This window comes from Lissotriton vulgaris, chromosome 4_1 (assembly GCF_964263255.1).
Source record: "Lissotriton vulgaris chromosome 4_1, aLisVul1.2, whole genome shotgun sequence".
Classification (NCBI taxonomy): Eukaryota; Metazoa; Chordata; class Amphibia; order Caudata; family Salamandridae; genus Lissotriton; species Lissotriton vulgaris.
Window position 1 is genome coordinate 1095503619 of NC_141691.1, and position 19479 is coordinate 1095523097.

Genomic DNA, 19479 nt, shown 5'->3' on the forward strand with positions numbered 1-19479 from the left:
CAAAATTACACAGTGGATTCTCGGGGTATAGAAGACCCCTTGCCTGGTAGGGATTGTCCACTTCTCAAAGAACAGGGGCCACAGAGGGGCTTAGGAGGGAAAGACTCCCAGCTCATCCGGTGGATGCTGGCCCCCACCGGGTACTGTCAGAAGAGACCAGGGACAGCAACGATGGTCATGAGAAAAGAGGCGAGTTTGAATCGTCGTCTGTGAGCCATCCAAGGGCTGATTAAAGCCTCCCCTTACATGACAAATCCGAGGCCACCGTTGCCTCTCTGCCATCAGTTCCGGCTCTGTCCTGAGCCAGGGCCTCCTCTCCAAGAGTTATGCCCAATAAACGCAGGCCTTCCTGTAGGTCAGTGACATGGTGTCACCTATTTTGGTATTCAAAGCTGAGCCCGAAGGGATAGGTCCAATGATATCTGATCTTGTCATCACGTAACTTGGCAGTAAGAGGCCTGAACAGTTGTTTCGAACCAGGGTTGAGGGCACGACATCCTTGTAGATGGTGCAGGAATGTTCTTGGAAAGCGATAGAGTCTTTAGTTCTGGCTGCTTTGAGGACCTCCTCTTTGACTGCGTAGGAGTGGAATTTCGCTAAGATGTTGCGCGGCTGCTTTTTCTCGCCCTGGAAGAGAGGCACCACACTGTGGACTCTGTCCAATTTAATCTTTAATGACTGTGGAGACAAAATCTCCGAAAAGAGACCCACCACGAACGCCTCCAGATCGGGCCCTTCAGCTCCTTCTTCCAAGTCCCTAATGTGAATGTTCTCCCTTCGAGCCCTGTTCTCGAGGTCTTCTGTCTTGAGCTGCGACTGGTAAAGTTGCTCCTTAAGAGTGTGGACATCGTCTCAGAGTTCGGTAGAAAGGCGCTCTTGGTCTTGGTGGCGAGCCTCGAGGCCGAGGACCCTGGTGCCAACTGAGTCCACGTCCTGTTGGAGAGATAACAAGCGCTCAGTCAGGTCAGGACGTAATTGATCGATAGATGCTTTGATATCCTGGCCAATGTCCTTACGCAGGTCAGATTTGAGATCAGCAGGTCAGCATTGGTAAGGGCCATTGTTACCGCGTTTGCGTCTCCCCGTAGGAAAGTCCGCTTTTCTGCAGTCAAGAAGAAATCCGTGACCTTATTTGGAGCCTTGCCTGTATTTTTCTTCGGCGGCACAGAGCGAGGCCTTAATGCAACTTTACCGGATTGGAGGCGCCTCTAGCTGGGATCCAAAGTGCTGCCTTAAATGCTGTGGGGTCTCTGCCAGAGTGCCAGTGGGCCCACGCCGGCGGTCAATTAATTAGTTCCCCAATCCAAAGGGAGCCCAGAGAGCTAGCAGAAGTGGGGTCAGCGGACAGCTAGAACTTTCACGCAGCCCCGAGGGTCCACCCCAGCCAGGAGCCGCTCAGATAGAAGAATGCAGGAGACCAGCCTGGGCGCCAAGAGAACATAGACCGCAGAGGTGGTAGCAGAGACAGCATCACAAGCGGAAAGCAGAATGGGTGCCTGCGGTTACAAGCAGCAAGGATCCGCTTATCCCAAACGCTGGGGAGAAAGGCTGGCGGAAGACATGCACCTCAGGAGGACACAGTTGTTAGGGGCCACTTACATAGAGCTTGCAAGTCACTAAAGTCCAGGGTATGCAGCCGTGCACCGAGGTGCAGGTGGATTCAGGCAGCACGCAGTGGCATCCTGCAGCTGTTAATAGAGGCGCAGGAGATTGTAGGCTCGAAGACTTGCGGGTCTGTAGGATCGCGGTCCGCCATCTTGGAGTCAGGCAGAATGGCTGTAGAAGAAAGATCGCCCAATTTTGATTCGTATTGCCAAAACCGTCACACTTCAAGGTGGGTCCGGGGTAAAATCACCACCGCTGCCCTGTGCAAAAGTCCAGCACCCTCAGCAGAGGTGGCCCAGCAGCACTCTCCTCAGCTGCCGTGCCGCCATTTTGTGCTGCCACGCTTCTCACTGTTCAGCGAGTCGGGCCAAAGTGAGAGCCTCCCTGCAGCGCCGTGCACGTAGACATAACCCAGGGATGCCTCACATGTTTATGCTTCAGAAACTGTTGTTCGCAGCGCACAGGGAGCACTAGAACCGCCGCAAAACTCCACCAAACAGCGCGCAAACCGGGTGCCGTTGCAGATTACAGCCGCTCGGCCATCTTGCCTGGCCACCAAGGAGTGCTCTTTTGTCACCAATCTCCAAGCTATGTGCTCTTATGAAATATTAATCCATCATTGTAAGAAATCAAAGAGGAGAATAAGGTATTTAGAACCATGAGTTTAACTTAAAAGGGGAGAAAATTATTTTAATGGCCGTTTTGATAATAACTCACATAAGCAGTTGACTGTTGTTAAGTATGCATGATAACGCCTGTGTTCTTGCAGTAGTTGTATGTTCAAAAGGGGCTAAAATTTGTTTGAGCACCTTTTTCCTCACTTATTTATCTATTGGCCTACATGTGGAGCAAATATCAAATGTTATGTAGGCTGGGGGGGTATTTGATCCCACTATTTGCATCTATTTCTAATCAGACACATAGAAGCCTAACTTAAAGTTGAGACACAACAGGAAATCCACTGTTTTGTGGAGGAAGTGGTAAGTTTGTTTTTTGGGGAGTCTCTGCTGGTGAAGAACTCTGGTGAGAAATCTGGCTAGTCAATTGTTTACCAATCACATTGAATAAATGCACAAAGCATGCAGGGCTAGAGTAAGTGGATGAGGGTGGCTATTAACATAGTCTGAAATGCCCTACCAAGAGGCAGCAGGGCATTTGGTTAATCCGATTGACTGCATTTGACAAGTTGCATTCACTCAAAGGCCACATGACCTTCTATTTTGGGTTTCCATTTGGTGTTTGAACAGAATAAGGAAAACAAAAGATAATTAAACGCAGAGGTAGGACAAAGAGGAGGGAGGTATCAATGCATGCATGATTGATGAAAGTTGTCTGACATTCCTAAATACACTCACACATGCATGCACTGATGACAATACTATGTATTTGCTTGAATTGTACTGACTTCAGTTGACTATAACTGGTAACTTTCAGTGTTATGTTTAAGTTGACATTTTTTTTAAAAAACACAAAGCTTAAAACGGCGTTATAGTTGAGTAAACGTGTCAGTTAAACATATTGTTTTAAACTACCAAAGCCACTGAAATTTACCATTTATGGTTACCTCAAATAACTAATGCTTGAGCCCGAAAGTAACTATAACTTGTGCCCTTGCCATGCACACTGTTATTATCAATGATTTTATTGCAGATGTTGCAGTTATAACAGTTATGTGGAAACCCAGGTTAGATGTCCTGCACTATTGAAATTCTATAACGCATTTTAGCAAGCCCATTATCGCCGTTTTAGCAGCAGTTTTCTGCTGCTAAAACTGCATTAATTTTAACGAGGTTCTTGCTAATATGCTCCATAATTGATTCCCAGATTCCCTCTTGGTAAATGTAGGTATGGTTGTAGTGACCCTGGAGGAAACTACATTCTCTAGGTCATGGGCCACCAGATAGGGATACAATAAATGTCCCCAGGAGTACATAATGTTAAAATCTGCTTCCATATGGAGGGGATCAAAAATTAAGAGTAAAAAAGTGGCATTACACCCAATTTGGCATTAAAACCACTTTCCAAAAGTAAGTTATAAGATCTACTGACCTGTGACTCCCTATCACCAAAAGAAAAGTCAATCAATGAAAACAGACCTTGAAAAAGCAAATTACCCCTTAGTGAAAAGTCGTTATTATAAAGGTTCATTACATAAATCCTGAGCTTCTTAGCCCAGCTTAGGTCAAAGGCCGGTAGCATGTCTATTTCAGTCATTTTGAGATGAATCATACAGCCGATATCCACCTGAAAACAGGCTGCCCATGGGAAAAGGCGTGGTTGGAGAATAGAAGCATGAGAATCCGTCACACAAAAACTCAGTTGTGGCCCATGTTTCCTGCATGAGCACAATATCATAGCCTTTAACAAATAACTGTCATCCTTAATAAAGATTAATTTGTGTGGCCAAGCCTGCAACATTCCAACTAAGGAGATTAATGTTAGAGTTGCTTATGTTCAAGCTATCACCACGCACTACTATCTCTGAATGTGGATCAGCACAGAGCAGAATGCCGCAAGGACAGAGTCAGATCCCATATGCAATGAGCCTGAGGTTGTCATCAGTGGAAAGTTTGACCGGGGTGGCAGTAAGACGCACAGGTAGGCTCCCTGTGAGCTACAACGGCTGAGGCAGAAACTCCCTCCCGACCTGTGAATCAAACATTGTCTTCCAGACCCACCAAGACTTCAAATCTATTTTGATGAAAAGGTGGCAGTTCCAGCCTACTGGACATTTGTGGCAAGACCATGGGTCTACCTTACCAGGGGGTGACTGGGGCCAAGTACCTAAAAGAAAAATCCACTGACAAGATCTTACTCAGAATTGATGTAATCGTCCTCGCTAGAGAAAGATTAACCACTGCGAGGGAGTCCAATTTTGAGAAGATTCATTACATCATGTTGGACAGCTGCACCATGCACACTTAGGAGCCTGGTTCGCTGCTGAGTGACCAGGTAGGCTGGTCCTGCAGGAGTAGGCTGTGGCTGTGTTCCATCATTACAACTGCCCCTCACATTTTCGTTAGTTGACAGTGGAGGAACTTCAGAGCTAGCATGACATATTCATATTGTTGACCCAAGCAACCGGAGAGAATGACGTGCATAATATGCTTATAATAATATATAAAACACCTTAAAAAATTTTTACATGTACTAAACTTAACACCCTTCCCTTTTGAGTTGGAAGTTGGAGTTGATTTTTGCCATTGCCGTTACCTGGAATCCACTTTGCAGCACTTTGTTAGTGCTTCGACCTGTTTTGGCTGCCACCTTACGTTCTCCTTGCCCGGACGAAGCTTCCCCCCGCCGCAGGCGCCGCAGTGCACCAGGCGCTGCCGCCGAGTGGGGGAAGCCTCAGGCTACAGACTACAACCCCCAGGAGCATCTAGCCACAGGACACGCCCCTAAACACGCCCGGAGGCGCCTCATTAAGACGTGCCACCACCCGCCTCGAGGAATGCGCACGGGACCAGCCGGGCAAAGGGCGGGCCCTCTGTGGCCCTGAGAGGCCAACAGAGGCTGGGCTGGGCCACCCCATTTGACTTTGGACATCGAGAAAACTGAGTACGTTAAATACTAATAATATATACGGATATGATAGCCTATATTATGGCTTTTGCTTAATGGACTATATATTGGCTAGGTGGGTATTTGTCTGCTAATTATTTGTGCTTATGCTATTTGTTTTGTTTTCTGGCTATATATATATAAATATTAATCATATTATGACCACTAAAGGGGTTCCCAAAACTATTATCTCCCAGGGGGGATCGCTTAAGGGGACAATAGACCACTATTTAACAATGGCAACATCTGCTATTGAACGTGAAATAGTGAGAGCCGAACAACGCCTATCTTTAGGAACTACATCCAATAAACGATCTTCCTTGGTGTTAACTGAATCTTTGCAAATTCCATCTGCATTAGGGGATGGAAATGAGATTAGTAACACTATATGTACCCCAGTAGAACGGGAATATGGGCCAATCAGGGTTCCAAGCTGTGAGCTAACCACGGGAAATACAAGTGCTGAGCCTAGTGCACAATTTATACTGGGCGAAAGCCTTTTGGGTACTGCCCCTACCTTACCAATTAAAGATAATATGCAATCTGCTACACCTGCTCAAGCTCCATCTGTTAAAAGGAAGCGTAAAGGTGCCAAGCATAGGGGGAGATTAGCGAAACAACAAAAATTGCATTTAAGTCCCCCAATGGTTATCAACAGCCCCCTTAGAACATCGAATGTTTGCCCAATACCACAAGTAGCCTTATTTACCCCACCACCAGACCTACTGGCACAGATTGAACATCTGCTTAAATCCTTAATATTACCGCTAGTAGAAATAGTGAAGAGAATAGGGGAAAAGGTGGGGAGTATAGAGGAAACAACAAAGGCAAACGCCATACTTATTAAGAAAATGGTAGGAAATAAGCAAACTCAGAATTCAACTGAAACTACTGTGGCCAAAAGTATTGGGGCAGGGAATACCACCTTAAATCAACCGGTAGCTTTGGAAATATCATCTTTAAATATCCAGAACTTAAAATCAATCCAAAAACCTACAATAGCAAAGAGTGCCGTACCTACAGTAGGACAGATTAAAAAAAGCATCAATCTAGATGGGACAGGTGTCAATCAGGGTAGGGTAAACAGAAGTATTAACCGCATAGATTTACCCCCAGAGGCTGCACCCTTTGTGAGCGTTCTCTCGGGGGTGCCTGAGCTTATAATTGGGAAAACTGAAGGACACCAGGAATTAAAAAACAAGGTAGCCTTTTGGCTAAGCAAAAACAGACCTCTTCCAGCTAACATTGATGGGAAAATGTTGAATATCAGAAGGGTGGGGTGGTTAGCATATATGCCAAAGGATATAGCAGGAGACTTGGTTATAGTAAATTTTAGGGACAAAAATGTTATCCCTTACCTCCGTAGCTGGCAACCCCAAATAGGAGATGGCCCTATAGTAACTTGGGAATTAGGTGACTTCTACCCCACAGCACCATACCTGCCATCTGTAAGACCCCGATTAGAAAATAATCACTTCGGGGGTAGTGCAGGTTTTGTACCAGGCAGCTATAATATACCAACATACAATCGGTTTGATTTACTTTCAGGTCTTGAATTGGTGGACTGACTTGCTAGGGATAATCCTGTTATTAGTATGCAACGTACACAACAGGATAGTGAGATAAACAAGCCGAATATTGAAGAAGTTATGTTGTGTGAAGGGAAGGCAGTCCCAGATTGTGTAGATTCCCAGCCCCCGAGAGTTCTAGCATTAATGAAGTGGAATGTATAATGAATAACAGTAATGTTAAAGCAACGCTGCAGGAAGACTGTGGAAGATCTGGATGTCAGGTCGGAAGGAGTGAAATGGGTGATGTGCTTAGGGCTGAGCCAATCGATGGGGTTATTATGCCCACGATTACCAATAGTACTACTGAAAAAAAGGAATTCTGTAGCTTTATGTTTTGGAACGTGGCAGGTTTAAAATCGAAAATCAAAAACCCTATCTGGGAAAATGTAGTAAATAGATATGACATCTTGGCCTTACAGAAAACCTGGTTAATAGAGCCAGTTCATATTATTGGCTATAAAACCCTGTTTACAACGGCACTGGGGGGAACGCATGGGAGAGCTAAGGGTGGCCTGAGCACGTACCTTTCTAACCAGCTTAGGTATTAGAGAGTACAATAACTATCAAAAAGTAGCTTCTACCAGCTGGTAAAGATAGATGTTGAGAAGGCGGTTAGTTTTATTATTATAAATTTTTATAATAACATCCCGAATAGCGATATTGTTATCACTATAAAAACGTTGAGGAATGATCTAAAACATGAAATAGATACCAATGAGAAAGAAGTAATAATTTTTTGGGGGGGTTTTAACTGTGCTCTCTGTAAAAGGGGTCAACAAGGCATTTGTGGTCTTATGCTAGAACAAGACATTAGCCTTACCCATTTCGAGCACTCCATGTGTGGGGACCTTCTAAATGAAATATTGTTTACCTATGATTTGGGATATGAAAATTAAATTGCTCAAACATCATCCCCCTTTGTCCCGACATTTATTGGTAGGGGAGCATTGTCTATTATTGACTTCATTATATCCGTGAATAGGTATGGTCGCCAGATTAAAAGATTTAAGACCCTTGATTTGCGGCTGAGCGACCACCGGCCGCTAATATTAGAGATCGAAAACCCATTTCAGGAGTTAGATGGTGAAGGGTCCTTTAGCCAGACAGTCCCTGATGTGATACGTGGGAGGCAAAATGGCTACACACTTAAATGGAGTAAGTTGGACCCAGAAAAATTTATACGGAAATTGGTGAAGAAATGTTTAGAAAGTTTTGTGATCTGTCTGGACGAGCACACAGACAGTGAGTGTATTATTGAACATTTTAACTATATAACATCTACTATCAGGGATAGTTTGTGGGTTGCGTCTAAGAATCGGGGAAAAGGTAACAGGAGATGGTTTGATACTTCATGCACTAAGGCACTCTCCGATCTCAAAAATGCACTACATGGGATTCCTCGAGACCTGTTATTGGTGAGAGGTTTAAGGAAAACATATAATGAGGCACTGACAAACAGTAAAAATGCTATAAAAAGGGAGGCCTGGGATGCCCTTTGTGAAGCGTCGCTATCTAAAGATCCATCTGCGTTTTAGAAGGCGGTAAATGCCCCCTTCCTTTATGACAACACAAAAGCAGGCATAGAAATAGCGATTGCTGAGGACGAATGGGTCGACCATTTCTCCAAACTTTATAGTTGTTCATATGGAACACACCAATTACTGCCTGATACAACTAGGGGAAAATGGGCACTGGAATCGAAATTGGTCGTAACCCTGGAAGAAGTCATGGTGAGTCTGAAAACAACTAAGGGCGGAAAAGCCGCAGGCCCAGATGGGATCCCAGCAGACCTGTTTAAAGAAAATAGTTTGATTTGGGGGCCCATGTTGGTACAGCTTTTTAATGCTGCTCTTGCGAGGGGACTAAATGCCTCTTGGTTCAACTAGGTAATTGTGTCAATATTTAAGAAGGGAGATAGGCAAAATTGTGCATGCTATTGACCCATTTCCCTTTTAGATTCGTCCATAAAGATCCTTGGCAGAGTCATTTTAGCGAGACTTTAAAACTGGGCAGAAGAAAATGGGATAATAAGTGACCTGCAATATGGCTTCCAGAAGGGCATAGGAACAGTTGAACAAGGACTAAATTTATTTATTTTGCACCAAAAATATACTAGGGTAAACGTTTATATTTTACGTTTGTAGATCTTACATCGGGATTTGATTGTGTGTCCCATAGTAAACTTTGGGCATTGCTAGGAAGGCTAGGGGTGGAAGAAACTATTATTTGCTTTCTAAGAGAATTATACTCAGGGGCCACAGCATCTGTCCGCTATGGGAAGGGTGAAGAATGTACTAGATCTTTTGGGATAGGCCGTGGGGTACGGCAAGGGTGCGTCCTGGCCCCTTTTCTATTTTTGATCTATATAAATGGCCTTGAGCAGCGTCTGCTGCAAGAGTCCAGGGATATGCCTATGGTTGGTAAGAGATCTATCCCTGCACTCTTGTATGCAGATGATGCGGTATTAATGGCACGGACGCCCCTGGCCCTACAGAACCTGACAACATCTTTTAACATCTTTATTTCCAACCTTGATCTAAAAATTAATTGTACAAAAACGTTCTCCATGAACAGCGGTACAGGGAGTAAGCAACGAAGAAAAACGATGTACATAAATAATATTCCCATGGATTCTACCCCTACCTTCCCTTATTTAGGTATCCTGTTCCATGAGACCGGCACATGGGCAAGTGCGGTAAAAGCGAGAACTCTTTTGTTCTCAAAAACAATAATGGCTCTAAAAAATGTTATTAAAAAAATGGGGGAAAAAACGATCAGGGAAATTTTAACTATTTATAATGCTACTTGTATATCAGTTGTACCTTATGGATCAGGTCTCTGGGGATATGCCAGCATAAAAACAATCCGAATGGCCAAAAATATGTTTTTGAGACATATTTTAACTCTACCTGAGAGTGTCGCGACTTATATTTGTCATGCAGAATTAGAATTCAGACCATCCTTCTGTGGCATAGGGTATGGACAACAAATGAGTGTGTCCTGAACCGCGCTATTCTTTGGGATGTTTTAAACCTAGAAAAAGTGAGTAGGATCAAGTGGCTTGACTATGTTAAATCTTTCATTGTTGAAATTGATTGCCAACAATATTACGACGATCCACTCACAATGGTTAATATACCCAGAAAATTACTGAAAAAACTCTGTATGGAACATATTCAAGAGAAAAGAGTAAAAGAGGAAGTAAAGAAAAAGAAGGTTCTTTACATCAACTGATATTAATTAGGGACAAACTACAGCCATACTTAACCTTATATATGACTATATTAATTAGGGACAAACTACAGCCATACTTAACCTTATATATGACTAATTATGAGAGGTTTGTCCTGACGCGTTTTAGATTAAACATTGTTTTTAGACTTTTGACTTTCCCTGAAATGAACTCTTGGTCCCATGATTTAATTATGTGCCCATGTGATGTACTATTTTTCTGTAAATTTTATACATTGCCTCGAAGGAAACTTATCATCCCTATCCTCAAGGAAATGAACTTAAATCGATGTCGCCCAGCGTTTTTAGAATTGCAGAGATTAGATACAGTCTTAACTATTGCAACAGTCTCAGAATTTTTAAAACAAGTATTTATATTGTGGAAATCAATCTGTATGGATGAATTTTAACTGTCTTTTTGTGTGGAAAACTGTTTTATATCGGAAATTATGTGTAATACTTCTTTGTTAATTAAATTTCATGTTGTATGCTTTTATGGTTATTGTCAATTAACCGAATAAAGTATTTGAATTTGAATTTGATTTTGAGTTGGAATGACACCAGACTCCGATCAAAATTGGATGATATGGAGTTCTTGAGTCAGATGGATGTGATCTGTGTTCAAGAAACAGGGCTACTGACACCGTGAATTAAGAAGGGCAGCGCGCCTATTTTGTGACTTGAGTCAAGAACTCTTGTTGGTACCCCTGTGATTTCTTATTGATATGCATTTCTGTCTAATGCAAAAGGGTGCTCCTCCCCTCCCATTTGATACTCTAAATATTTTTGTAGTCAAGTTCTGGATATAGAATATATATATTTTTTTTAAAAACCTCATATTGCCAGCTCTCATATTGAGACTCTTCCTATCTCTCTATGCTGATTGTGATGACCATCTGAGAGAGGAAGGAGTACTGGGTGGTGGTTCATAATCAGGATCATTGTTGTTGGGGGAAAGCCACAGACGGATCTTGGAGTCCGCCTCTCCTCACATCTGCCCTTAGCCACGCCCCCCCAAATCCTCACACTGAGCAAACAACAGGGATATTCCACTCTGTCAGAATATTAACAAACAAACTGAAAAGACCATCTATCAGACATGCAATATAACAAAGAATGCAATTAACATATGTCATTTACCCACAGTTAACAACCAGCAAACTGTCTATTCTTCACTTTATATGTCACCAGATTATATCCTATCTTAAAAAACCTACCCCCAACATATCACTAAAACCTTCATGGAAAATCACCTTGATTGATAGCTAACAATTTTTCTCTCTACATTCTTTATATCTAATGATTTTTTCCTAACACTCGTTTCTTTGCATGCCTTTAGTGCCTCCAACCATCCACGGCCGCTGCAGGTAAGAGCGGTCGGGTGATGAGGCCAGGTGAGGGGGGATTTCTAGAGACGACCACAAAGGAAAATGAAATGAAAAATATTTTTCCCTCGTGGTCGCCTCTCGAAATCCCCCCTCACCTAGCCCCATCGCCTTACCACTATTACCTGCAGTGGCTGCTGCTGCCTTCAACTGCAGCCTACTCCGTTGAATGCCTGCTTGTATTACTCTCTGCTATATCTCTAAAGCTAACAATGTCTCCCCTCACAAATCACAAACTCTGTTTCTACGTAATAATCACTTGCATGTTGAACAATGTATAACCTCTTCTAGCTTATTCTAAGTAAAACTCCCACCCATAACAGATCATAAGCTCTCCTTCTCTGTGACCTATCCTTGCAATCTAACAAGATCTAATCCTTCTCTAGCCTATCTACTCTAGTCTATTTACTTATCGCATGTGTTCATTTGAATGAACTCGCACTAATAATAACACCTAACTCCTATTAGCTTAAACTACAACAAAACACTGGGGGAAATGCTTCAGTAGTTTCCTGAGAGAGCAAGACTAACCCCAATAACCTCTAGTAATTAAAAAACATTCAATTCCTTTATAACATTGAGTTTCAGAGAAGCGAGCTACCCGGTCTGATGAGCTTCGAAGAGTCATCAGGGTTAGTAAGCATTATATACATGGATTTACAATATCATATACATTTTCTTGGTTGACTATTCAGGGCAAGAGTGGTGCACTCCCTTTCAACACACACACATCCCAATACATTTGCTGAACCGCACAGAAGGGATAAATGTATATATTGTTTTATTGGTACAGAATAAACTTATTTCAAGTATGTAAATTTCAAAACCTCATTTGTCCCAAAGCAGTCATTTAGTCGTGCACCAACTGCCTGCAGCAACTCTCGACCTGCCGAATTTTAGACTCATCCCACTCTGCTGTCCTTTAGAAACACCTTAAAAATGTACTTGTTCTACACTTTTAGCCTTGACTCACTTCTCGCCTCTTCACCTTCTCCCACTCTACGAGCTGACTCCTTGCTGGTTTTCAGCTTACTCTTCAATCATTTAGAATGAGCGTCTATTCTACAGTTTCTAGATTCCACAACTACAGAACAGAATTTAATTGATTATCTTTACAGGATTTATGGTTTCACATTTTCCCATATATCATTAATGTGAACCAATAATGACCATACTTGTTTTGTATGGGTGTGAAAAGTTGAGTGCGCTTCAATGCCTTAATAATCATTTTTGCCACAATATAATAATTGTAAGTATCATACTGTTTGCATGAATGTAGCATTGTAAAAATAATGAAATGTCCTAATAGAAGAAGTTTGCAAAATGGCGTTAAAGTGAGTACACTTTCTGGCTCTGAATGGGTTAGTTCATAATGTTCCTTCAAATGCTAAAAGATTTAGTTAAATAGACATATTCCTAATGCCGAGCTTGTTTTTTAATTGAAGTGTCGCATTTTCAGAAATTTTATTAATGAAATTCTAGTTTCACTGTACCGATAGTCCAAGTAGACTATCATTTCCAATATTTACATGTATTCTGATATTAATGGTGCATTATTATATAGGCTGAGAACTACAAGAAAAGAATATAGAGGATTCAGTTAGAAATAGTAAGTAGGTATCTATGCAAAGTCTATCTATCTATCTATCTATCTATCTATCTATCTATCTATCTATCTAACTATCTATCTATCTATCTATCTATGTATCTATCTATCTATCTATCTATCCATCCATCCATCTGTCTATATCTATTGTTCAATCTAAAACAAAATAAATACTGACAATATCCTCAAAATGTTAACTGTATTGAAATAATTCAGACATCATAGCATTTTCAAACTACAATATAATTCCTTAGTGTCCTTTGTGGTACTTCTTTCATTCATTTTTAAGATTCTTCGAGAAGTTATCAAGAACATCTTTAAATGATTTCAGCAAAAGAACCCCAAGCTCATTACTTGTCTCATGAATGTCAGGATCGTAACTTCCAAAAAGTGGGGTTGAGGTCAGTATGTCATTGCGGTTGGCATTAAATAAGATTACATTTAGGGCCTCTTTTACCTCTTCATATCTTTGATGATCAAATTTAGTGGGACTATTTTCATCAAGTAGGTATGCAACATCGTCGGGATAACAATCTCTGGGTACTGGGAATTTCATATATTTTAGCATTGGGAAGTCAACAAATGCTTTAAAAAGACATTGTAAAGCTCTGGATGACAGAGGATTCACAATGAACGTTAAGTCTTTCAACTTCCTGCATGACGTCAGCCCCAAAATCAACATGTGCACATGTGCTTCATCTATATTGCATTCCTTGAAGATCAGGGTCTCCAGAGTTTGGGATGCATGGCTTAGAAGCTTGAAAAATGTTGATGGGTAAAGATCTGCAACATTGTGCCCACTGAGATCCAGTACTTGAAGATGCTCTGAATGGAGACTGTTGGCTAGGTATGCCATGTCAGCATGATTCAACTAACAGAAAGCAACGTCCAGTACTATAAAAGGTGTCTTCAGTGTACTACGGATGTAACAGAAAAATCCATGTCAATATACCAAACTTAAATAACACATTTTATAGATGCTATACCATAAAGCTCCGAAGCAGACATACTCAAAATTAAAAATTCAAAAACAACAGTTTTCATTGTGTGACGCTAGACATAACAACTAAACCCACTAAGCAAAATTTGACATAGGTACATTGAAGCTTTGCCATCTATGACATTAAGTACTAGGCATAATGACAAGAATGATATTCTCTTTTTTTATTTTAGGAGTGAACTAAATGGGAACTTTGAGTTATATTATCTGTTCATTTAGCATCCAAAATATTGATGCTGCATAGTTCTGAATGGCTTATAAGGTAATGTTGTTGGCTAACATATTCATCTTTGCAGTAGCTAAGGCAGGAGACTAAAATTACCAGGGTAAATGTGTAGGATCAAAAGGAGTGCTCTTTTTTTTCAAAGATATTTTTAGTAGAAGTTTTTGGGAGTATACATTCTCAGGCACTCAGAGTATTGTCACTTGGACCCACGCAGGGGAACATCAAGCCACAACAGAAACGAGGTACACAAAATAGGTGCTGTGAACAAAGGGAATTATCTCCTCTTCAGGTTCCAGTAGCTAATCGAGGGTTACATCTGCTAATTACTCGGAGCGCTTGCTACTGTCACAGCAGAGCAATGATGTACAAGAAGCCACGTAGCTCTGCCAGGCAGACATGCAAGTCTACATGAAGCTTCGCAAAGTATTGTGACATTACCATATCCAAAACATGCATTCGGAGTGCTGCAAGGTAAAGGAAGAGACACGTTCCACTCCACAAAGCCTGTCCCAACGAGGGACAAGCGATAAAAAAAGACAACTACAAGAGCAAAAAAAAACAAAACACCCACCCTAACCCACCCCCTACCCACCCGTGGTGGCGGCACTAGTCATATAAATGAAGAAATAGGTGACGCTCACATAAAAGAAAGTGAAAAAATAGTAAATCAGAATTGGAAGAGATGCAGGGCCCTGATGGTAGAGGGGCATACTGCGGAGGGAAGACCTCAGGAAAAGAAAGCAACTAGAGGACCCCGTCTAAATTCAAAGTTCTTATAATCATACCTGAAAATGTCGGCCATACATTCGAGGCTCAGCAGCCTCCAAAGGCGAGAATGCCAAGGAGAGATAGCCAGTGCCGCTTTCTTCTTCCAAGCGGCCGCCAGAGTGATTTTGGCCGCGCCAAGACAGAGCCACATAATTTTATTTATTTATTTATTTATTTATTATAGAGTTTTGTATAGCGCGAACAAGACCCGTGGGTATCAGAGCGCTTAACATACGAGAGGCAGAGGGTTAACATATATAAAAACAGTTAAAGTACAACAACTATATATTCGTAACACATGAGACGTTCGCGTTAAAATATGCTATGGCTAAACTTATAACAAAAACAGGTATATATAACAAATATGAGGTAGCTCGGTATATGTTCAGTCAAAATATCCATTAGTGGTGGCCTTTAGGTTGTTCTCATATCATAGAATACGTGTTCCTTTTAGCATTGTCTATGCTTCCCTTACTCGTGCCATACAAGTTCTGTACTAGGGCGTTAGTATATCATAACCGTGAACAGTGATCTTCACTAGGTAATGTATCTATTCATCAGCAGGCTCTTCACTTCCCGCTTGAATGTTACCAGATTCTGGATCTTTCTGATATTTGGAGGGAGTGAGTTCCATATTCTGGGGGCAGCTCATGAGAACGCTCTGTCATAGGTTTTTTTCTTTCGGAAGATGGCTGGCCGTAGCAGCAACTCCTTAGCACTCCTAGCTGGTCGGTTGCCGCCGGACAGTTGAACTTTCTTGGCTAGATACCTTGGGGTGTTGTCGTGTAGCGCTCTGTGTGTGATGCATGCTATCTTCATTTGGATTCTGGCTTCATAAGGTAGCCAGTTTAATGCTTTCAGGTGCGGGGATATATGATCATATTTCCTGGTTCCGGTGATAAGTCTTGCCGCCGCGTTAAGGCAGGCTTTTAGTGGTGCCGTAGACATTTTTGGTAAGCCAGCTAAGGTGGTGCAGCCATATTCAATCCTCGAGATAACTAAGGATTGGATTGCCAGTTTGAGGTCTGCCTCTGAGATGAATGGTTTCAATTTTCTTAAGTAGTTCAAGTGAAAGCGGGCACTTTTCGCCATTGAGTTAATGTGGGCTTTCATGTCAAGATTCTCGTCTAAGGTGATTCCTAGTGATTTAGCTGAGTTGACCAGGGTTGGGGTGCAGTTTAGCGCAGTCACGACTTTCGTCCATTCCTTTATTTCTGTATTGTTCCTTGTAGGAACTCTGTTTTATGTGCGTTCAGCTTCAGATGGTTTGTAGTTAACCATTGCAGTGCCATTTTTAGTGTCTCATTCATTAGTTCCAAGTCTTTTAGGGATGCGATCTTTAGGTATATTTGCGTGTCGTCAGCATACATGTGATAGGATAATTGAGACTTTTGGAGAATTTCTGTGAGTGGTTCGACGTATAGGTTAAAAAGATCTGGGGATAGAGTCGGTCCTTGAGGGACTCCTATTGAGATAGGGCATGGAAGTGAGATTGATTGGTTAACCAGGAAGCGCTGCGTTCTGTTCTGTAGAAAGGATTTGAACCATTTCAGCACAATTCCCGACAATCCCATCCTGTCCCGTAGCCTGGTCAGTAATGCTTCATGATTTACCGTGTCACATGCCGATGACAGGTCAAGGAGAACCAATAAGCATGCTTGATTTTGGTCAAGGGCCTGTAGCGCATCATCAATAATATGGAGGATAGCTGTTTCCGTGCTGTGCCCTGCTCTGAATCCTGATTGGCTTTCATCTAGCAGGGAGAACTTGATGATGTGTTGGCTCAGTTGGTTCTGCACACATTTCTCAGTCAGCTTGGCCAGTAAAGGGATGTTGGTCACTGGGCGAAAATTGTTTGGATCTGATGCATCCGCTGTGGGTTTTTTGATTATGGGAACAACTTGACCTGTTTTTAGGCAGTCGGGGAGGATCCCTTGTGAAAGTGAAGCATTTATTATTTCGGTCCATATTGGAATCAGGATGTGGTTGATTTCTTTTACGCATTTTGCAGGCAGGGGGTCTTGGTTGTTTGGTTTGATTTCTGAGAGCATCTTGGCAATCATGTGCTGGTCGTACAGTTCGAATGATTCCCAACTTGCCTTATTTTTTGCCTTAGTGCAATCCGTTGTAGAGTCGGAATCGTTGGTAAACCGAGGTTCGGTGGGAAGGTTCACCGCAGCGTTTCTAAGCTCTACTTCGAGTGATTTGGCCTTTTCCGTGAAAAATGTGGAAAATTAATCACAGCTTAGAGGTGTTTTTGAGTTTTCTTGCACTGATTTGGCTAGTTTGTTTGATTGCTCCTTTAGGATTTCGAAGAGTTTTCGTGGTCTGTTTTTGGCATTATCCAATTCTGATCTTATAAATTCCTTTTTTGAGCTGATGATCTTTTTATTATATTGGTTCCTAATTTTTCTGAGTGCTTCCAGTTCAATGGATGACGGGTGTTGCCTCCATTTTCTTTCGGCCATTCTCAATTTGCGTCTTTCTTCGTTTAGTGCTTCGTTAAACCACGGGTTTTTAGTCTTCTCTGAGATTCTTTTCAATTTTAATGGCATGGTGTTATTGACGATATTTTCGACAGCTGCTGTGTGGTGATCCGTCAGCTCGTTGACGTTCTCCAGATTGTTGGGTGGCTTTAAGTCTCTTTCGCAGCTTTCGACCAGTAGCTCCATATTTGCTTCTTTTGTGTCTCAAGTCCATTTTTTGGCCTTGAAAGGTTGTCTGGTCCTGCCTTTTCCCACTGTGGGTATCACGAATGTTATGGCGTGATGATCAGACCAGTCACATGGCGTTATGGCGCGGATTGATGCATCTTTGTTTCTTGAGATAATCCAGTCTAACGTCGCTCCTTTTGTGTGTGTGGGTAGTGTGCACGCTTGTGTGAGGTTTAGTTCAATGAGAAAACCTTTAAGCGTGTTGACCAGTTTGTCATTGCAATCTTCCCAGTGAAGGTTGAAATCACCTAGAAATATGTTATTGGCATCGTTGTTAGAGTTGGCTTTTATGATCTCCATTAACTCTTCTGTAAACTCTGCGTTGTCTCCTGGTGGGTGGTAAAAAGTATGCAAGTTGCATCGTTGGTTGTTGGTTGATCTTATGTTAAGACCTAGATACTCACTGGATTCTAGCGGGTCGGCCTGAATTTGTTTGACCTCAATGTCAGATCGATGAATACAAGCTATCCCTCCCCCTAGCTTTTTGTGTCTATCAAGCCTCAAAATGTTGAATTGTGGTGGTACTAAAAGATCCATGGTTGGGGATGAGGATTCCGTAAGCCATGTTTCTGTAAGGATTGCCAGGTCAATGTCCTTGTTGATGATGAGGTCTGCTATGTCCGATGCATGTTTGGTTGCCGATCGACAGTTGATTAGTAGACAGGTCAGAGGTTTTTCTTTGTTACTAGGGTTTGCATTTTCGGCTTTGTTTGGTGTTAGCTGTATGTGCTGTAAGTTGTGGGGGTTGGATGTTCTATTGTTTTTTCTTGATGTTCTGTTAGAGTCTAGTGGTATTGTTTTGATTCTTTCCTCTCCCTTGTGGTCCGATAGATCATATGTTCGGATTAAGGCCAGAGTTTCCTCTTTTGATAGTGATTTTGTCCTGTCTGGTCGGTTGTCTCTATGTTTTAAAGGCAAGTCCATCTCGTTACTCTGTCTTTGAGAAGAATGTACTAGGTTTTGTTAAATTTTCTTATCAGCACGAGTTTGGTGTTCTAAGGCCGGGTCAAGCAACCCCAGGAGAACCACCGCCACAGTGGTGGGTATTGGATAGCCCAGCATATCTTTTATATGGGCCAGGATTTCGTCCCAAAATGGTAGAATAGACGGGCAATCCCACCATCTGTGGCGAAAGTCCCCAGGAGCCCGCAGCCCCTCCAACACCTATCTGAGGAAGTGGGGAAGATCGGTCGGAGCTTGGAAGGATGTAGATACCAATCCATCATGACCTTAAGATGTGCTTCCATAAGGTCTGCAGATTGATTGAAACGGGCAACATCAGACCACAGCTCTGACCATTCCTCGTCCAAGATGGGGCGCTGAATCATGCCCTCCCACATATTCATGTACCTGGGCCGTGGAGAGGGAGCAGTCTGAAGCAGGAAGTTATAAATAAAGGAAGTCACCCCTTTCATAGTGCATGTCTTGGAGAGGAAAGCTTAAAATTTTGTAAGAGGTCGAGTAGCGGCCTCCTGGATCTTAGGAGTGAGAGCCCAGTGCATCAATTGTGTGTGGTGATAGTGTTCCATGTGGTCTATCTCAAATTCCCTTTTGCATTCTTTGAAGGTGAGGGGTTCACAATCTCGGAATAAGTGGATCAGAGCAAGACATCCCCCTTTCTTCCCAGTCTCAAAGGGACCCTCGTGTAAGGCCAGGGGGAACGCTGAAGGTCCACCTGCCATCGCCCGATATTGTGTCCCAGACTTTGAGAGTGGTTCATGTAGAAGTACTGAGATATGTATTTGGAGGTCTATCTTTACGGGGGCGCCACAACAGGTCCCATATAGTCCGACCTGTCACACTACAGTC